Consider the following 22,208-nt stretch of genomic DNA (forward strand, 5'->3'; position numbering starts at 1 on the left):
TATTATTTTTCTAATTTAAAATGTCGTACATTAATTTCAGACAGTGTTTTTTAAAGTTTTGTATTGAAACACAAAGTTTATGCTACTTAAGTAATAAATAAGGATAAAAAAAATGGTGATTTGATCTGGAAAGGCAGAAAGTATTTGCTTGTTAATTTAATTAGTTTAAGTAAAAAAGAAAATTCACAAGGACCAGCAATCTTAATTTATCTAAGGCTAGTGTCCAGTGCTGGACTTCTGCTTTAGCAAAATTGTATAGTCTTAAATTTCTTTTCTTTTTTAAACATAATGCCTTATTAGAAATGTTTACCAAATAACAAGCAATGTTAAAAAATATAATCGATTTTTTTCCAAACGATGTTAAAAATTTAATTGATGTTTTCAAACAATGTTAAAAATTTAATCGATGATTTCAAACGATGTTAAAAATCATGATCGATGTTTTCAAATAATGGTGAAAACATAAATGCTTATCGAATGAATAACCAATTTGTAAAAAAATAGAAATAGAGGCTGATTTTATAAATCATCTAACTGCATTTAAGAAAGTATCCTACTAATACCAATAACTTCCTTAAAATGTTTTATTTTAACATTTTATAAGTCGTTTTCAAATTAATGTACAAAACTAATTTATTTTATGATTAATCTCGATACTCAACTTATTGATTCATTTTAATTGCAGTTACTAATGGCGTTCTTTTCTTTTTTTCAGGTATGATTTCTCAATCTACTGTTACACAGTTAAGTTTTTACCTGCAAACCCACTGACCCAGGAAGGTTAGCACACTATTATGTATTTTCTCCTTTTTCTTACACTTAGTTGAATAGCGTAGTTTATTGTGCCCTAAAATGTTATTGAAGTGTCAATCGAGTTTCGTTGATTACTGTAATTTTTATTCACAGTTTTCCTGTTAAGTTAATCTTTTTTTGAAAGGATATTTTTTAGTGTTTCTATTGATATTGTGTTACTTACGTAGGTTTTTCCGTATTTCTCTTTTTCAATGTTTCAAGCGCTTGCTATTATACAATTCAAAGTAATGTTTTCTTTTTGCGTAATTTTCATAATGTATTAAGAATACATTTTCGCAATTGTTTAGGAAATTATTGTAATTACGTATTTTCATTTGCTTAGGTGTTTTTCTGTAAATTCACGGAAGTGGGATAATTAATTCCTAATTAGCCGTGAGTTTTTTTTTTATTTTTTTTTTATTTTTGGTCATTATTTGTCAATGTTCTCCAATTTCTTGAAGTTGTTTTAACGAAAATTTAAATATTGATTTAGCTTCATTTAAAAAAAAATAAGTTTGCTGACCAAGTCTGATATTATTAATCGTTCGTCATTAATGATCAGTAATATCTGACGTAATTAATGAGACTAATATCATGAATCTTATTTTAGTAAGGATGTATTTTATTTTTTTTATACATATAATTTTTTCCTTTCACCCTTAAATAACCTTTATGTTAAACTCGAAGCTGTTACTCGTTTTCTTATAAATTTACGTAGTATTTTTCTCTTTAAAGGGATTTTTTTTGAAATTTTAAATCAAAGTAGTAAAAGTTCTTGTTGTATATAGCTGGTTTGTGTATACTTTTTTAGGTTTATTAACTTCCCTAAAAATAAATGTTATTTAAGCGTATCATTTTTTACCATAATTTATCATAAAATTAAACACCTAATTTAAAATAGAGAGTTGTCAACTTTACAGTATATATATTTTTACAGTATATATATTTTTTGAAGCAAATGAAGTTTTTAATCAAGTAACCTCTTCAGTTTCTCGTAATTATTTATTTAACAGTGTTGGCTCTTTCTTTTATTTATTACCTGTGCTTTTTTTACACAATTGGTTTCTTTTTTGCTACAATATAATTTTGCATTGTTTCTGACATGTGACAATTCCATCTTATTATCTATCGTATTCTTTTAGGAATTATCGCGTATTTATAAATCTCGTTTTAAAGGTTCTATTTAAAACCAGATACATTTCCAATCAAGTTGTAGATTGAAAATTTCCTTTCGTCTTATAACTAAGTAAGCTCGGAATTATTTATTTAACAGTGTTGACTCTTTCTTTTATTTATTACCTGTGCTTTTTTTTATACAATTTGTTTCTTTTTGCTACAATAAAATTTGACGTTGCTTCTGACATGTGACAATTCCATCTTATTATCCATCGTATTCTTTTAAGAATTATTGCGTATTTATAAATCTCGTTTTAACCAGATACATTTCCAATCAAGTTGTAGATTGAAAATTTCCTTTCGTCTTATAACTAAGAAAGCAAAGTTAATTGCAGTTCCTTTTGTATGAAATTCTTCTACGTTTATTTATCTATAAAGGAATTTTCCCTTCCGGTAATGCCCGACACCATCTTCCCCATAATTTAGACAAAGGACATCAGCAGCTTACTCAGTGCAGCATTAACGGCCCTACAAAATGGGTCTCTATGATCTCTGCGCTCTTCCGCTTTCCAGTTAACCCTCAAGCATTGGAATCCTTTATAAAGCCTGGCTTCATATCGACCTGTTCCCTGCCCTCCCAGGATATTGGCAGGGCGTAATTAGCAGAGATAGCTGGGGGCTATATATAGATATATCTATAGCCTGGGCGCACTAATCAAAGTGAGAAAGCCGCCGGGGCTATTGCCGCCCAATTAAGCCCTACTTAATGTCCCAGCCAACGGCCGAGCAGGTATGCCGTGCTGCCTTATAAGTCCTCTTCTCCGTCGGTCGTAAATTCAGGATTACGAGGCCCAGGCTCCGGCTGTTAACTCCCGAAATCTCCAGGATATGGGCTTTTGTGTGAGAAGTCTGGAACTTCTGGAAAAGGCGTACTCAGGATTAGAAGAGTGCCGGATTTGATGCGAAAAAGAATTTTTTCTTCTTCTTTTTTTTTCCATCTCCTTGTTTTCAGGGCTCTTTTGTACTTCTTTTTAGAGGAAAAGAGGCATTTTTTTTCTTCTTACTTTTATAGTGTTTTTCTTTTTCTTCACCTGATGGCTCTTAATTTGAGATTTTGGTGGCGTTTCTTTTATCTTTCCTCCCTCCTTCGGACTTAGTTGTTAAGTACAAATTGAACTTTTTTTTTTCTCCATCGAACTTGTGCCATTCCACCTTCTTTTTAAGAGATAGTTTAAGTTTTATCATTGTTTTGGGTGGACTTAAAAAATAAATTACTGAAAGTTAAAAATAACGCAAAAGAAAAGAGTTGTGTGAGCTGAATTTTTCTAACTTTTAATTTCTGGTAAAATAAAATAATATTAAATTCTTTAAAAAGAAAATTGAAAAAAAGTCTTTGAAATTTCTAAAATAGGATACAATAATCATGTAGATAACTAGGAAATGTGTAATAAAATTATCCTGAATAACACATTTTTTGTATTAAAAAAAATGCTTATTTTCGATTTAAACCTTTAATTTTCACTTTATTTATTGAAAAAAAGCTGAAATCCTAAACTTTTCTCAATTTTGAAAAATTTAAAAATTGATGAACTAACGCATAAACAGTGTGTTTTTATTGATATTAATGATTGAAATAATTCGATTGACACATTGCTCTGTTCTAATACGTGCTATACTGTTATTTTCAAAAGGGGAAAAAAAGGAACTTACAAATAAAAAGAAAATGAGGAAGAACACGCGGCGTTCATTTATGTGCCAGTTTTGTTAATCAAAGAAATTCTTCAAGAATTCTTTAAAAATGTCTGTTGATTTTTATTTTAAAAACAAACCGTGTGGTTTATAATAAGCTACTCTTTGTATTGTCTTTTTTCCGAATTTCATACAAAAATATTTTGAAAAATATAATTTAAACCTATTAATTTCTTTTTGCAACAGTGATTTTAAAGTTTACTTTAATAAATAAGTTAAAATGCAAATTAAGCATCATCGCTAAGCACACAAAATACTATATGCTAATTAAAAGCGGCAACACAAAAATACGAATTAGACTTAAGCCTGACGAAATGCAATCATTTCCATTCCGAAAATCGAAAATTCCATCACAGGGAGTCCTCATTCCATCAGCAATATTTCCTCATAGTCCTGCTGATACCCATATCGTTCTCCCGTTACCACATCCCGGAATATTGGGAAGAGCAACAGCAACAAAGAAGCTGGGTCGATAGCGGGTCCCAAAAATCCCAACGTCATCTCACAGGTGGGTTTTCCATCCATTGGGATGATGTATGGTGAAGGCCCTCGACTCCCACCCTGCCCGGCCAACCTCTCAAATTAATCACTAGGCTGTTACCTAGTGATGTCTTCACCAGGCTCACGCATCTACATGCATACCAGGATGGATGTTTGAGGAATGATGCTGTAACGGTATATCGTCAGGCCGTTTCTCCAAACAATATCGGGAAGTTGGAAAAATTCGTCCCGCAACGAATTTTATCTGTTTTGACTAGGTTTGTTCTATGGGATGAGCTATCTGAGCGAATTAATTGCACGTATTTTTACGTTTTTGGTATGGATCATTCGTGATTTATCTTGTATGGGATTTGCTAAATTTGGCAAAACTAAGAGTTTTAAATAGTTTTTTGCAGATAAGCGTGCATTGTGGTTTCTATTGTTTTCAGTACTCTGATTTGTTTTTTGTTTTTGTTTCTATTAAAAATAGTTATATTAAAGCTTTATATTTAAAGTGCTGACTTAGCATTGATAGTCATGAAGGAAGAAAAAAAACGTAAAAATGTTTTTACTGATAATTATTTTATTAGAAATTCTGGATCATGTTGAACCATAATATCGTTCATATTTGTTATACTCTTGTGTATGTAGTGTTTAGTTAAACTATGTCGTATTTTTTAAACATGTTTACACCATATTATGGTTCAATTTAACTCTCTTATAGCAAATTTGCTCAATAATATGGTACAAAGTACCGATATTATGGTTCAACAGTACCACTATTTTTCTGAGTGTAAATATAATTTACAATGCACGAGTGTGAATTGCAGAAAAAACTGTATATTTTAGAATTTTTAAAAAAAAAAATTCTAATTTTTAAGCGTTGTAGAGAAGTTTATGCCTTTTGAGGGAACCTGATGAATTTTTATTTTTAAAATATATATTTTTAGTTTTTTTTTCCTCCAGCTGAATAACCGATTTTGTCTTTTTCTAAATCCCCCTATTCCTTCAAAGTGTTGCTGTCATAATCATTCATTACCTAAGAACCACTTTTCTCCTTTCCCTCAAATAGGGGTGGGAAAAGGAAAAAAAAATCGCTTGATGTCTCTTAAAAACCGATTCATTTCAAGCTCAAAAAGATATTTGACGTCTTTAAAAAGCCATATTCAAGTGGATTTGATTCTGTGGGTGCGTGTTTCCCTCCCCCCTCCATGTTTCTTGTCTTTTTATTGGGACTTGCCGGACGATTTATATCGTCCAGGAGGTCAGGGTGTTCGAGGTAATGAACCCTGACCCCACCCTTGATGGATTGCGTGTCAGAGTTTGCCGCCTGATCCCCAGTGACAAAAGCAACTCGTTAGGAAAAGGAGGATTTGGTTAGATTAGATCCTAAAGAAGGAAGGTTTTGAGTTACAGTGAGAAGTTCATATGATTAAATTCTCTGTTTTTTTTCTCCCCTTTAAGAAAAAAGAACTAAGAATGACATTCACAAATCAACAGTAACATCAGTCAAGTCAAATTCCAGATTCAACGATTTTACAGTATTAAGAAAAAGTCTAAATTTGCTAATGTTTTCTTTTGTGGAAGTCTTTTTTTTCTGCTCTGCGTACATTAATAATTTCCAAGTTTTTTTTTTTTTTTTTTTTTTTTTTTTTTTTTTTCTTTTGATGACGGAAAAGGAAATCTGTATTGTGCTGATTTAAAGGAAACATTTTATAGACTTCCTAAGTTGCTATTTGGAAAGTATACTAAGAAACTGATGTAACAACGTCACCTTTGAAATGTGGTTTATCACTACATGGGCCACAACCCTTTCGAATACAATACTAGTTTTCGCAAATATATATGAAATTTAGAGTAATTTTTAAAAGAACTATAAAATGCTTCGTTTAGCTATTCTTTTATAAGAATTACTCTTCTTTTTGAAACAATTATTTGAAATAAAAATATCATTTGTAATGCCTTTTCAGTTTCGCATTAAATTATTGTTGATTTTTAGTTTTTTTTTTTTTTTTTTTTTTTTTTTTTGTGGGCAAACTTTTACATTTTTAACGTGCACTTAGCTTAAAATTTATTATATCAAATTGAAAAAATCCATTTATGAAAATAGATAAATCGGATATTCCGCAAAATTTGATGTGTAAAGTTCTTTATTTTCGAAATTCAAAGAACAGATGCAATCATTTTTAAATATCCTAATTTCTTTCATTAATATCATCAGCGTTTAAATTAACAAGTTATTTTAAAACACTGAAAATCAAATGTAGTTCCTATGCAATTATAATTATATGTATCAACCCAAAATCATATCTTTCGCAAAAATTTGCTTTTATTATTTAAATATTTTTTACATTAAACCCAGCTTATTGGATTAGATATGTAGTGAAGAGGTAATTCAAATCAAACTTAAAACTTATGCTTTTAAACTTTTGAGTGATGACATTTATGAGTAGGTTTAAATTTATTTAATGCTGTTTTTCTACGCAAGAGGTATACCTAATAAATATATAGGAAAAAAAAAATCTTAAATTATATAACCTCCTACGTATGCATTTGAAAATTAAGATTTAATTATGTATGTCAAAAAAATTGTGCCCTGTTAAATGTGTAATTAAATTTCCTTGATTTGTCGCAGCTGAATCTCTTTCATCAAAATAATAAAATGTGAAAAGTCTTGTCGTTTTAAAAAACTGTTTCTTTGGACGAAACAGGCGTCATGGCTGCTATGTTATATGATATGCCTTAGAAAAGCTATATGCTGCGGACTCCTAGGAAAAAAAATCATTAACACTTTTAGCACTTTTTTTTATTAATTGAAGGTTGTGGAATTAGATTACTGCTAAGTTAATCAATGTGTTTCAAAGCTCCTTTATTTTTATTTGTTTTTTTTACAAAATTTATCATTGGTACATTTATTTAATTTCAAAATGTTTGATTAATAACTGATTTTTTTTCCTGCATATAAATTTGGCGAAAATAGTTTTCGAACTTAATGCTAATCGTCTCCCTCCCCTTTTGTTTTATTTTCGCTTCACACTTCTGTTATTATAGAGTTTATTTTCGCACTTAATGTCGGTTGTGTTTGGCTTCTTTAACCTGATATTCAGTCAAGCTTAATCGCCTCACCTGATTGGTCAAAATATTGTCTAGTTGGTAAAAGTTTTCTAAACTCATTCGCTCTGTACGCTGTGTTTGTTTTTCTTCTCTTTTAATTTCATTTAGTTAGATGTTTATTAAAAAGTTTCTAACTGAAAACATTGGTTATTCCTATTTTTATACATTAATATGTTCAATAAGACTTACCATTTTTCATTCTAGAAAAAATACTTTTAAAAAAATGCTAACAAAAGAAAGTGTTTTTAAAAATCTATCTAAGAAGGCTTTCTTGACTAATATCGCTAAAAAGCTCATAAAATAAGGAAAAACTCCATCACTTCTTCAACAAGACTTCTAAGTATTTGGAATGTAGATTTTTTCTTCTTCCTATTGCTTTCAGAAATCCATTTCTTATTCAAAAAAGTAAAGCTCAGTATAAACAACGATAATTATGCCTTCTCTTTTTAATACCTTGCTTTTAACCATATGCCTTTCTCCTTTGCTTTTTTTTATGCATTTCGCTTCATCTTATTTTTTTCTGCTGCAATAAAGTTGCATTCACGGCATACTTCCCACTCGATGCATCTTACATAATTACTTTTTAATTAACGTGATAACTTTTCTGTTGGAACGATTTTAATTAGAAATTTCGAATGCCGAGCAGACGACTTTTTTTTTCACTTCATGTGGCTGTATCGGAACACTCATTTTTTATCTACTTAATTCTCCTCAGATACTTTTTAACTCTAAAAAGGAATTGGATCGAACGATAGAATAAAAAAATTAAAAAAAGGAAAGAAAAAAAAATCAAAAACAACGTGTGTTTTTCTTAAGCTACGTGTCGGTTTTCTTTGCCATTAAAGTCAAATGACATTTCAAATAGAAATAAATAAAAGGAGAAAAAATTATAACAAAAAATATAATATGACAAAACCGAAGAATCGCATATCCCACTGCGGGTAATGTAATCAATAAAAAATGAGCCTGTTTCGATTATTTTAGAATGCTGTCTTACTTTACCTGATATGCAATCATTAATTTTAATGGCCGTTGGTATGCCGATTTGTAAGGGGAAAATTGACGCAATTATTTCTTTACTAAGAGGAATTTCCCTTTTTTTTTATCCCTTTTTTCTTATTCTAATGTTTTTATTTTTGTTTATCTTATAAATGTACTTCTTTTTGTAGTGTTTTTTAAAGTCTCATCTTAAAGTAATCTCAGTACACGCAAAAAAATATTAAAAAAATGGTAGTTTAGCTTATTTTTAATTTTATTTCTTTTCCAACTAAAAATTATTTTTCTGTCTTAATTTTTATGCAGATTTTTTTTTTCTTCATTCATTTGGGGAGCTCTTGTTTCATCAAGCGTAAATTAAATGAATAAGAAAACTAAAGAAATCGGAATTAGGAAAAAAAGAAGAGAAAAATAAAACATTCGTAATCGGAATTAGGAAAGAAGAAAAAAAAAACCGGAAAAAACCAGATAGCCATGACCCCTCGTGGAGTTGTTATCATGTCCGTGAATCAATATAAGCTAGTCTGCTCGAATGCATCATTATAGAAGGAAAAAAAATTAGGAAGAACTCTCTCATAAAGTATTCATTGCTAAGTAGTATTAATTTTGTTTTTGAAAAAATCTATTTTTATCTTTAATTTCCGTTTCGCCTCTACTTTATAGTCGAAAAGTTATCAGCGAGGCGTGTTATTTTCTTAAATCTGTATTCACAGAGAAGAAGAAAAAAAATGTAAAATCTCACTTTAACTTTTATAAGATGTCGCGCATTAAAAAATAAAGTTGGAAAAGAAGAAGAAAAAAAATTATTTAAGAAAAAAAATATCCTTAAGATAAAAATTCAAGCACTCTTTAATGAAATGCCTTTTGGAAGTAATAACTTGCTTATTCTTCCGGAATTATGTTTGTATGGGGATTTTTTTTTCTGGAGTTTTTTCCCCCCTGAGGATTTATTTTTCCCTCCCTGCTAATTTTTTTTTCTCCTCATTTGGATTGCGTTATGCCTGGAAGATGAAGTTCTTAAAACAGAGAATCATTATCATTCAGCCATAAAACTTTACTCGCGAACTATTACATGACAAATCACAGGCAGGCAAGGATTATACTCAATTAAAAAAGCTGGTAGGGAAAAAATGTTAAAATGAGGAAAATAAAGATTATCTCAACGGAGAAAAAAGCTCAAATATGTTTTATTAGAGTTAAATATATTTTTATATTTTATATATTTCTAACTTGTGGACCTTTCTACGCTTAACTGTTCTGACTGTGTGACGGAGTGGTATGTTGTTAAGTGGGCTGGCTTGTTAAATAGATTTTCCGGGTTCGATTCCCAATGGTGGCTGATTGGTTATTCTTCCGTAGATTTTCATAAAATAAAACTTATTGGAGTCCTAATGAAGATTTCTTTTTACCATATATTTTCAGGATTCTTTTTTTTTACAGTGTATATTTGATTTTGATATATTGTTATGTTCTGAACTGTTATTATTCTGTTATATAAACTTGGGAAAAATGAAATTTTTTCACCTCTCACAAAATATACTGATTTTTCTTATCAGGTTGCAGAAGTTAAGTCCAAAAATGATCGATTCTTTGGTTTGGAACTATGACTCTGGTTACACTGTCTTGAATTAGAAAATTTCTGAATTCAAATTTTATGTCCTGCTTCCAATTATGCGTCAAGTCTTATAGTACTCGTTTTTCATATCAAGAAAAGAAAAAGTTTACATATTGCTTACTACTTGTGGCTAGTGAACGCATATGAAGCAAAATAATGACTACTTGCTATCACAAACAATTTTTTTACTGCAGTTAAAATGTTAGGTTAACGCTTTTTATGAATTATGAGTGTTATGATATTGTTTATAAGGGGATTACTATAAAAGTAAGTAACACCATCATTCTGTGGCCCAAATTGATGTGTAAACTCCATAATAAATAAATTAGCACTAAAAAGAAAGGTGAATAGCACTGGGGCCTTTTGCCTTTTTTACTTATTCTTGATAGATTTTTCACGGTAGATTAATTATCACATAAAGAAGAAAAAATTTGCCCCAAGTATCCCCCTTTGTACCAAGGAGTTAAGAGTTACAAAATAAAATAATGCAATGCATTATTTTATTGTTCCTCTTTTTCTTTAATATTTCTTTGATTAAATTATACTTTTGTGAAGTCTTTTTCCATTGCTTTTACTTATATCAATGACTATTTAAATACATGTTCATTATTTTTAAAAAAGTTTTTTTTTTTTATCTTTTTCAAAATTGGTTCCATTCCAATTTAAAAATTTAGAATGGTGAAAGTTTAGAAATTTCAACTTTACTAAAATTGAACCACTTCAGATATATCTTTTCTTGTTTGGACCTTCGACAATATCGTGTTTCGAGACGTTACCCTCTTTCCAGACGATATGCTTTCCTTCTTGGCTAGAAAATTTAATATTCGAGATCTAAACCTTCTAGAAAAAGTATTTTTTTATTCTCCCCCCCCCTACCCCTCTCTTCGTTTCTTCTGTATCGCTTTTTATACCATCTTACCTCCTTTCTTGTATCTTTCTTTTTCCTGGGATCGACCAATACTTCAAAAGCAATATCGTCCTCAAGAAAAATCTGATGGGGGTGGAACAGGCGTAGGGGAGGGGTGGAAGAATTGAAGCACCCCACGGAAAAGCGATAATAATAATAAAAAAAAGTGGTATAGAAAGGGGAAAAGACTCGACGAACATAAAGCGAAAGAAAAGCATTATTTTGAATGGTGTGAATCTTAAAGTGGTCCTCTTCGCCAGAAATGGGGGGGTTGTTGAGGGAAAAAATTGGTAAAGAGGAGTCGGAGGGGTGGTCGGGAAAAAGGAATTTATCGAAAGTTATCCCTTTTTGCTTCCATATGCGTGTTGGTGTGCGGCAATGAAATTACGTTTGCCTCTCTTCTCCTATTACTGACAATTAATATTGATCCGCGAACCACCTTCTTGAGACTCTTTACGACACCAGCGCCCTCTATGGGGGTCTTCAAAGAGGGGAGGGTAAATTGCAAGGAGATCAAACATTAGGGCTAATCTCTCCCTTTCACACTAAGCATTGTGGTGGAACTCTTTCTCTTTTCAACTTTGATCCGCTTGAATTCTCTTCATCTGACAGTAACTCCTTTTCGATCATTGATGAATTAGAAATTTAGGAAATAAAACTCTTTTAACGCTCGTATCTGTGTTTGGGCTATTGTTTAGATTGTAGAAATGTTGCTCTTAATTCTATAAATATTTATTCGTTAAAGCTGATTAGTTGTTAATACCATTCTTGAATTTCTGGAGAGTTGATAGCCACTTCGATTTTAAACCATGCTACTTCGTCAGGGAATAGCTATTTCAGATCTGATTCATTTAATTTCTAGTGGATACTTCAATTTTAAACTGTGTTACTTCGCCAGGGTTTAGCTGTTTCAGTTTCTTATTCATTTAATTTCTGGTGAATACTTCGATTTTAAACCATGATACTTCGCAAGTATACAGCTGTTTCAGTTCTGATTTATTTAATTTCTAGTGAATACTTCGATTTTAAACTATGTTACTTCGCCAGGGTTTAGCTGTTTCAGGTCTGATTCATTTAATTTCTAGAGAACACTTCGATTTTAAACTATGTTACTTCGCCAGGGTTTAGCTGTTTCAATTCTGATTTATTTAATTTCTAGTGAATTCTTCGATTTTAAACTATGTTACTTCGCCAGGGTTTAGCTGTTTTAGTTCTGATTTATTTAATTTCTGGTGAATACTTCGATTTTAAACTATGTTACTTCGCCAGGGTTTAGCTGTTTCAATTCTGATTTATTTAATTTCTAGTGAATTCTTCGATTTTAAACTATGTTACTTCGCCAGGGTTTAGCTGTTTCAGATCTGATTTATTTAATTTCTCGTGAATACTTCGATTTTAAACCATATTACTAAACCATATTCAGTTCCAATTTATTTAATATCAAGCAATTAGTACTTTCTTAGAATTTCGGTTACTAGCACTGATTGTTTTTTGAAAAGTTTGTAAATAATAGTGAATAGTTTGCAATTCAGAGTTATTAAAATTTTCTTGTTTTAACCATTAGTTTCGTCTCCGTAAATTACATCTTTCATCATTTAATTAGACGTGAAATTTAAATAGTGTGTTTTCTATATTTGTCGTGCTTTTCTTTTACGAAAATATATTGTTCACGTATATAAAAGTTGTTCCGAAATGATCGCCCTTAATACGTTTTATATTTTATTTTAATTATATGATCTTTATCAAATTGAAGTAAAAAAAAGTAGACATATTAAGGGTTGTAAATTAATTTTTTAACGAAAGAAAAAAAAAACGCAATCGAAATGTAACAAATTACTATTGAAGACGGCGAGTGGGAAAATATCGAAACTAATTGTCGAAGAAAACTTAGAGATGCTTCTAATAATCGCCTTTGAACTCCTTTCAAACAAATTTTGTCCACTTTCCTTAGTACCGATATATCAGTCCCTTTCCTTTTTTAATGATATATAAGTTCCACTTTCCTTGATAGTGATACATCAGTCCCATTTTCCTTCGTAGTGATTTGTTAGATTTAGATATTTTTTTTTATTTTTTTATTCTCACACAAGTCTCAATATGAGTCTCCTTATGAATAGACTTTTAATACTGCATTTTTGACTAGCATTCTAAATATGTACACTAAGGGTGATCATTGTAGAACACCCTGTATATTCTTGTTACAGAACTTAATAGACCTCATCAAAACCCATAGTTTAAACATCTTCTCTATTTTTTTATTTATTTCAGAAGCACATAATACTTAAATATCGAAATGTTTATTTTCGAAAAATAACATCGCCAAGTATGGCGAAGTTTTTGCAATCACGGCGGAAGCCAAAACCCTTTTAAATTGAAGAGAAATAGAAATCGAGGACCCTGAAGAGCTGAGTTGAAGAGACGAAGTAAAGCGATTGGTTAAACTCCGAAGCTATCAAAATACAAGAGAAATAAGGAGCGAAAGTTGAGTGTGTGGAGAAGTGATTTTTACTTGAGCCACTTTGATGGCAGGGGGATGGGGGATATTTTATCATTCATCTTTTTTGCTCTTGCGCATCACAGGGAAAAGGATGATGGGGTTTGTATTTGACCGGGGGGCACTTCTTTTAAAGTGTTCCTGTCTTCTTCCTTCAATGCATTTGGCGATTTTTTTTTTCGCTTGTACTCTCTTATCCAAATTTGAAAAACCTCATGTTTTACATTTTTTTATAGTTTTGAGGCTGGAAACACCGGAACAAAGTGGTTGTATAATAATGTTAAAGAAGCGCTGATGGATCATTTTTGAACATCGTTTTATATACTCGAATCTTGAGATAAAAAAGTATTTACCTCCCGTCTTAACTGCGTTCTTGATGTTTTAAACTTTTAGAAGATGGTATAATGAATAATTTTTATAGTAACGTTTATTTTGTTAAAATTATTTGTATTTTATGTATGATTTAATTAAAAGTTAATTCCAAATCTGCTATTAATGTTATCTTTGATTAAACATGTTCACTCATTTGTTTTTTTTTTTTAATTAAACATGTAAACAATTAGAATTAGCATTTACCAAAATGGCGTTTCTTTCTTTTAACTTAAAATTTCAAAAATAAAAATATGTTTTATGTGCTTAAGTTAAATAAGTATAATTATAAATATTTAATTTTTAAATATTTTTGCTAAATATTAGACAAAAACTACTTTTACTTTATTTTATTGTTTATTTGTTATAAATAACCATAATTTACAGTTATATGCAAATCAAATATTAATATTTTGAAGCTTTGAAATCATTAATTAATATGAAAATTAATATGAAAAATATCCTAAAATAAAACTAGAGTATGAGATAATTTTCAAATATTTTCCAACTTACTTATCTTCGGTTTATTTCAAAGACACCACGTTATTTGCACTCTTAGTATCAAATAAAGTATAATAAATAATGAACAAATATAATCACAAATAATTATAATAACAAATAAGAATAATAAATATTCTGAATAACAAATAAGTATAATAATACTACTGATAACAAAGTCAGTGATAGCAAATGAGTATTATTGTAAAGATCTAAATGATTGAACAAAAAATATATCGTGTCGTGTATAATGAAAAATAATCATTACACAAATGTTAAAATAACAATAACTGAGAAATAAATAATAACAGCATAGCAATATTCACGTGGAAATAATAAAACAGCTAGAATTATTTAAATGTATTGTTGAAGATTTAAGACTGATGTTATGAAGATGTATTTTTATTTTACTTTTTCAATGTCCACTACTTCGATTCACAAGTATTTTATTTAAAATCATTTTATTATCTGTCATCAGGTACTTTTCCCTTTTCTAGTTCGATCACAGTTGTGTATATTTATACTTTTATACTATTTTTTACCTATCTGAACCAGTATAAAAAGTACTACTCATTTACAGTTGGAATCTGCTGTACATTTGGGGATACTTTATCTACTCCTCCCCTCCCACCAAGAAAAAGTTGCAACTTGGGAGATACTGAGTGGAAAACGCGGTTTTCTTCTTTTGGGAGAACTCCTTTGGGAATATGATACCAAAGATGCTGTTTATATATATATATTTTTTTTTTCTGTCTCTCCATCCTCCTACCGTCTTGTATCCTCTTCCCCATCCAGTTATAATCCCGGATGCGGAGTGGAGATGAAGTTTTTACCTGTGGGATTACATGGTCCGTCGCCCCAGAGAGTTTTTCTGGAAGAGAAAATGTGCTGTTATGGTCTTTGATATCATGAGTTATGTGCGATATTTTTATCCTGTTCGAAAAGTGTATCATAGATATTAAAAAAATGTTTCTGTTAGGAATTTTTAGTTTTGTTAGTTTGTTGAATTTAGTTTCAGGTCTTATATTACATTTAAATAGTCGGAATAATTAAGTAACAGCCTGGTAGTTTTGTTTCTTTGTTGAATGTTGTTTCATGGCTTATATAACATTTAAATAGTAAGTTAAGCTTTTTATTTTGAGTCTGTTTTTGTTTATTTTACCATCATAAGTGTACAAAATAAAAGAATTCAAGCAAAGCGAATGTTGGTGTTTCCTATAAATTGTTATCTTGAGCTATTTTAATCATAAAAAATGCACAATAATTATTTTTTGTTGTTTTTTTATTATTTTGTCCTATAAAAATTTGCGTTTTTTAAGAAGCAATTTCCATCAATGTTGCTGAAAATTAAATGGTATTAATGATAGAAGAAAGAGTAATACTTCATAATGGAAAAACTTTGTTTTTTATGTGCAAATAAACTCTTACTTTTTTAACATGAAAGTTTACAATTTTAATTTTTAGAGTATACAAAAAAAAAAATTATCGCAAATTAGGTGATTTAAGGCATAAAATAAAAAATATAATTATAAAGTTGTTTTTTTTTTCCCTTGAAAACTTTACGTTAATGCATTGCCCATTTCGCTCAACCAAAGTTTTTGTTTCCTAAATTCTAAGTTGTATACGTAATTTTATACAGTATGATGTTTCGTCATTATAGCTAGCACAAATGAAACAAAATACTTTACAACGAAATTCTCTTTAGTATCTGATTTGCGATTCAACGACTGTTAGGATTCATGAATTGAAAATTACAAAAAAACATTTCTTGTTGAAATCCAAGAAATTCCAGTTTTGCTCCGTTATTTAAATTTGTCACCCTAATCTGCTTCTTTATTCTATTTTGTTTGACATGCAATCAACAGATTATAGTTTTTCCTTCTTTCGATAATGGGAAAATTATTGCTGCTGGTTTTGAAGCGCTCGTTTTCGACTTAGTCCATCCCCTCCCCCCCCCGTAATACTTCGGAAAGCTTGAAGTAAACTGTTTCGGTCACGATTTCGTGTCATTTTGCCATTCTGTCATAGATATGAATCACGTGTCTATGAAAGCATTACATTGAAAAGGTTAATGAGAGAGAATTTTCGGGAATTTAATCGATTATATTAGGAAACGTGCCTTACAAAGAATTGAAGGTGCTATCTGAAGCAGAATTAAAACTGGAATCAATAAATTCGCTATTGCGATTTTTTTTTAGAAAATTTTATTTTCATTGATATGTTTTTAACTAACTGTCTGGTTTCCTCTTTAATTCTTTATGGAAAGGCTTTGTTTTTAATTGAAATAAAATTTTAAAATATAGTGGAACGTCGATAACGGAAAGTCCGGATAATTGGACAAGTTTAAAAAACGGATATGACAATATTTTTAAGTATTTACCCTTCACACTTTTTCTAGGTTTAGGATTGGCAATTTTAGTAGTGCCTATTATAGCTTATTGCAAATGGCGTGTTTAAAAGTTTTAATTTTTTTTAAATTTTTTATTAGAAACTTATTTTCAACTTTCTTTTGTTGAAACTTTCCAAGATCACCAAGAGACAAAAGTAACCATTTTTCGACCCATTTTAAGTGTTCTGATAATAAAGAAACGTTTTATTTTATTTATTTATTTTGGAAAAACACATGGTCTTTCAACGATTCGGATAATTGAACAAGCCGGTAAACAGGCTTTCGGATAACCGGTGCTGGTGCTGTACTGTAGTTATATTTTCTGAATAAATGTCTGACTCTTTTATAAAAGTATAAGAATTTCTGATAGTTAATTATAACCTGTTCTAGTAGACAAGCATTTAGAGTTAAATGATTTTTTTTCCCGCTGTTAAATGTCTTGGCTGTTATTTTCTAAAAATTTACCCATTTTTTTTTTCTTCTCCCTGATACAATCTCTGTTATTTAAACAGAAAATCTATATCAGTTAAATCTTAAAATTAGATGTTGACGGAAGATGAAAGGGGGGAAAAAGGGCGTGAAATACGTTTCACTAGTTGTGTTTTTATATCGCTGGCTCACAAGAAACAAGAGGAAAGAGTTTCGGCGCCAAGTTTCCGTCCTCACAATAATATATCACTGGTAAATAAATATTGTGATTCCAGAGTTGGTTGCCCGCTCCAAGAAAGCAGAGATCATCTTTTGGGGGGAAAAAAGTTTCTTAAAAAAATAGGAATGTTAAAAAAGAGCCAAGACAAATAAACAGGCTCATTAGCTTTCAAACTGAAATTCAAGTTGGATCTAACAAGTGGTACTTTTCCTTTTGGAATTTTCTGCGTTTCATTGCGTTTGTGAATTTTTCCCTATTTATCTTTCCTCCTCTCTTTTTCCCTTCCCTTTATTTTTAGACAAAACACTCGAATCTTGGATATACCTATTGTAGAATGGATATTTTTCTTTTCTTTGTGCTTTGTATATTATTAAAGAAAATGATACGTGATGAGCGCAGTATTTTTATTCAACCAGTTCAACTGTTCGTAAAAAATTATCTGAACGTAAGTTGTTTTCCCAAAACAAGTCTGAATGCTTGTAAGACTTTTATGCGTTATGTAATTGATTTCTGCTGTGGAGAAAAAACATTGGACGATTATTTATACAAATCATAATCGTAAATCGAAACTAATCAGTCTAATTTTAAGTTAAATTTTTTCAATTTTAAAATCTAAACTGAAATTTCGATGTTCAAAATCGTAAATTTAAATTAGTACGCAAGATCTTGACCAATGGCCATTACCTACTCCTTAATAACTATTTCAAATCTACGTGAATAGTTAAAACTTATTTGCTAAAATTGAGAGTCCTGTTTGTTATATAAAGATTTTAATTTGAAAATCATACAACTCTGTAGTAGATGAGATATTTAGCACATGATCATACAACTCTGTAGTTGATGAGATATTTAGCTCATATCAATGTGACAATGGTATTAAACCCAAATTTATTCAATGTACAATCATCAAAAAAAAAAAATTTTTTTTAAATAGATAAATATATAAGAACAAAAGTTTTGTTACAAAAAATTGACATTATTTATGGAGTACATTTTGGCTAAGTGCTCTCGATAGATTTTAATCCTTCTTAAAGTTTTTTTTTCCTCCCTCCTTCTATAAAAATTTAATACTTGACTTCGTCCTAACTCTTTTCACGTATTGATACAGCAGCAACAAAGTACCCTTTTAGAGTTTAAAAAAAATAAGAGGCTTCAGACTATTTCTTCATAAGTATTTTTTTGCAAAAAATTTTTTGACATATTTGATGAACTTAAAAGATGTAAAAAAAAAAATAATCGCAAAGAAACGGCTTTAATTTTAACGACAAAGATAATTATCGCAACGCAATCTTTTTCCTTTATTCGAAAAATTTGGAAAAAAAATATATAAATGAGCCCCCTTTTACTTCAATACATTTTTTTTTTCCTCCAGTATCTTCCGAAACTAGCCCATAAACTTAGTTATCTGGACCTGTTTTCAGAAAGGAAGGTTAAAAATGATTATAACAACTTTAGACGCTTCTTAGGAGAGAAAAGAAAGAATTTCGGGAAAAAAAAATTCCGGAACTTTTCTCGGAAGAAATTGGTGTCAGAAATTTTTCATTAGATTTCGCCCCGAAATCATAAATAATTGCTCCAGATCTCCAATTAGCGATAAAACATCAAGACCCCCCTTTAAGTTTTCTTCGCATAAGAAACCCGTTTGTTTTCCCCCTTGATTTTTTTTTCCCTTTTTCGCTCTTTAAGAAAGTGGAAGAAAGCTTCCGCTTTTTCGTTCAAAAGAAAGAGAAGAAGAAAAAACAACGTAAAAGTGCTCACGTAATTTAAGTAAGAGCACCCCTTTTACCAACAACGTAGTGTGAAAAAGTGAAGTAAAAATTCGTCTTGGAGTGTTTAGAAGGTACGAAAATAAAAGCACCTGAGAAAAGGTTTATTTTTTTTTATTGTTATCATTCTTACTTCCTTTACGAGGAGAAAAAAAAATTCTTAAGACAATAGCAAGAATTTTCGCCTTTACTTCTAATTACCTTGAAGAAGATGCGTGATGAGTAGGGGTAAAAACGGGCAAATTGCCCCGTACCCGTTTGCCTCATCATCAAGAAGGGTCACGTGATATTTGTCAGCTGTGAGGGGGCTGTGATGCGCCCCTATCTCCAAAGGTGCACACAATGGGGCCTCCGATTGTGATAATGGCTGTGTTAATGAACCTTCATAAATAAAGTTAGCGCCCTTTTGGTAATGGCCGCCCCATTAGGAGTGGTGGCCGCCAATAGTTATGGACGCTGCAGCCCCAGCAACTTGAGATGCGGCTAAAGTGGTTCCCTTCTCCCCTCTCCTTCCCCTAATGGGGCACTTCATCAGCGGATGGGAAACAATGGACCTCACGCGGACACCTCTCCACAACCCCTACCCACCCATCTTTCCAATATACCCTTTCATCCATAACAACACCCCCGCTTTCCTTACATACCCTTTTTCCTTTCTTCGGGAAAAATAACCCCACCGCCCCCCGCTCATCTCTGGATTAAAAACGACCGTCTCTTAGCGGCGACGATATCAATTAGTGAAAAAAGAAGAATGTGTAATAAAAAGAAGAGGGGAAAAGAAAAAAAAAAAGGAAAAGGATATCAGCCCTGAATGAAGATAATAATAATATATAAGCCCTGAAAAATAAAATAAAAAGCTGGCAAACGGAAAAGAGTACCCTTTCTTCATTAAAGATGGTCCTTGTTATCTGCATTATTTATTGTGGAAGGATAGGGGTTCGAGTCTAGGGGTGGGAGGGTGATTCATGGTGTAGAAACCCTACACTAACCACCCTAGCAATCTTTTCCTTTCGTATTAGCATAGAAAACCCCTGGGACATTTGCTATCCTGCTCAGCAGCACCTGAGCGAACATCTTCTAAACAGGCGCGCTTGAGTAATACACCAACTGATATCTCTTAGATTTATGAGACGCAACCTTTTAACGCTCAAAGCTCATTTTACTTGTTTTATAAAATAAAATAAAAAAAGGAACAACTGCAGAGAAAACAGGCATATAGATAGTGTCACTTTTAACTGCAACTGTGTCGCAGCTATTACATTTGCATTTCCTTATTCTCTCAGACAACGGATCGGAGTTAATATAATAAAGGCACTTTCGGAGAGTTGGGGTTGTGTTTAGCTAAAAGTACCCATTTTATTCTTCCAAATTTCTGCCTTCTTTTTTTTTTCGTTCTAAATAAATAAAAGTTTAAAAGTCTCCCCAGGGTCGTTACAGAAGCAACGTATCATGTCAAAGTTCCCCATTAAAGTTCTTGTGCATGGCGCAATTTTAACGAATTGCTCATACTCTGTAACAAGTATATTTTCCAGCCTTTTGGCGAGATATTATTTAATGGTTCTTCTTCTTTTGGCGCTTAACATTTTTATAGCACATCGGTGTATGAAGTCAATTACATTTAAGGCTTTTTACTCGTTCCCTGGCAAGTATTAATATAATTCTTAGAGAAAATATTGCTGTGATCGTATTTCTTAAATTCCTTTTTATGCTTTCTTCACTCATTTTTATTTAAAGCTAACACTTTAAGCCTTTATTTTGAAATTGTTATCGCTTTTGGAATTATTTCTAGTCTTTTAAAATGCTTGTAGTTTCATGTTTTGCAAAGATTTCCAGCTTTTAATACTTACTTCTACATGAAACCCCCTTGGGAAAATGTATTTCTAAAAAATGCTCTTTCTTAATAGATTATTTTTGTTTGTATTTAAGAAAACGAGAGTATCTGTTATTAAATGTGCGTTTTTACTATAATGCTTTTGCTATGAATTTATTAAGTGGAAATGATTAATTAGTGAAGTTTTTACTACTGTATTATTTATAACAACAGCACTTAAAATGATAAATTAGATTGTTATTGGGTTTTTTTTTATCATTCCATAAAATGAAAAACTACAATCATCATCCTGCTTTTGATTTCTAGCAATAAATTGGAGATATTTAAATTTTAAAATCACTATCTAAATTCATCTTATTAAAGTCAGTATTTTAAAATCAGTACTGCGAAAAACTCACACAGTATTACAATTTGAAAAGGGTATTAGTTCGTAAAAATGTTTGTTATAGTATAAAAATTTATATTTTTTTTTAAAAAAAAGGGTTTTTTTTTTAATTTTATTTTATTTATTAAATAAATATTGGCTTTTATCTCTTCGCTGAAGATTTTTATTCTTCTATTCTGTATCTTAATTCCATTGGCATTATTATAATTTCAAAATTTTCCCCCAACATCATAACAAGATCTTGAAGACCTATATGACTTAAGTTAGTATTAACTGTCAGATAATGCGTAAGTTATAATTTTGAATTCATCCGTCTTTCATTCAATTTTTTGTTAATTTTATTTATATCATTTGTCTAACAGACCATTCCATAATGTAAGGACCAATAATCTATATATTTTTTACTGCATATGAAAAGTTGTGTGAATAAATGTATTTTTGGTTGAATTTGAGTAAATTAGCTTTAAAGTTTACATTGACAATGGGAAATGAAGATGTCTTTATTTCTTGTCCTCAAATTTTCAATAGTGAAATCCATCAATCCTATAGTGTCACTCTGTTAAACTGTTTGCGTCATAACTCGTTACTCTCGGTGTTTCAAATGGCCTGCCAAAAGGCAAGTTTCCTAACGATGCTCGTCGACTTTTAGTTATCAAATGCATCTAAAAACTTTTTTTCCAATCCAAAAAACACTAAAAGCCTCTCACTATGTACCTTCATCCACTAATATCTCCGAAATTTAATTATTTTTGGAAAATTAATCAGCGTTTTATTATTAACTAAAACAAAAATACATTCCATCTAAGAACTACAGTATTTCCGCAGTTTTTAAAATTAAAATTGTTAGTTGTTAAAATATTTTTAATTGGGCTAGCGAATTTAATGTATTAATGTTTAATAAATTAAAATTTTAAATAATTTTGTCTACTGCTACATATAAATAACTCAAATCCATATGTAAAAGGTCTAGTGAACAAGTTGTCCTGTTAGATCTAGAAAAATCTAGATCTAACAGGACTTACCGACCTGATCTAGAAAAATTCGGTTTGTTTTAAAAA

At 30.5% G+C, this 22,208-nt stretch overlaps 1 protein-coding gene across 6 annotated transcripts in view; it reads left to right on the forward strand.

Annotated features, from left to right (window-relative positions):
• Nucleotides 1-22,208, forward strand: part of LOC107439046 (homeobox protein extradenticle) — a 315,422-nt gene that overhangs the window by 150,014 nt on the left and 143,200 nt on the right. Inside the window, exon 2 of one of the 6 annotated variants that reach the window (XM_071184573.1) lies at nt 716-780. The exons of 4 other annotated variants lie outside the window; for them this stretch is intronic. The gene's annotated coding sequence lies outside the window, so the exon portion shown is untranslated. Of the gene's footprint in view, nt 1-715; nt 781-22,208 lie in introns of those variants that run through there. One more of the 6 variants, XM_071184571.1, reaches the window with a different exon arrangement.

The sequence above is a fragment of the Parasteatoda tepidariorum genome, chromosome 8 (assembly GCF_043381705.1).
Source record: "Parasteatoda tepidariorum isolate YZ-2023 chromosome 8, CAS_Ptep_4.0, whole genome shotgun sequence".
Lineage (NCBI taxonomy): Eukaryota > Metazoa > Arthropoda > Arachnida > Araneae > Theridiidae > Parasteatoda > Parasteatoda tepidariorum.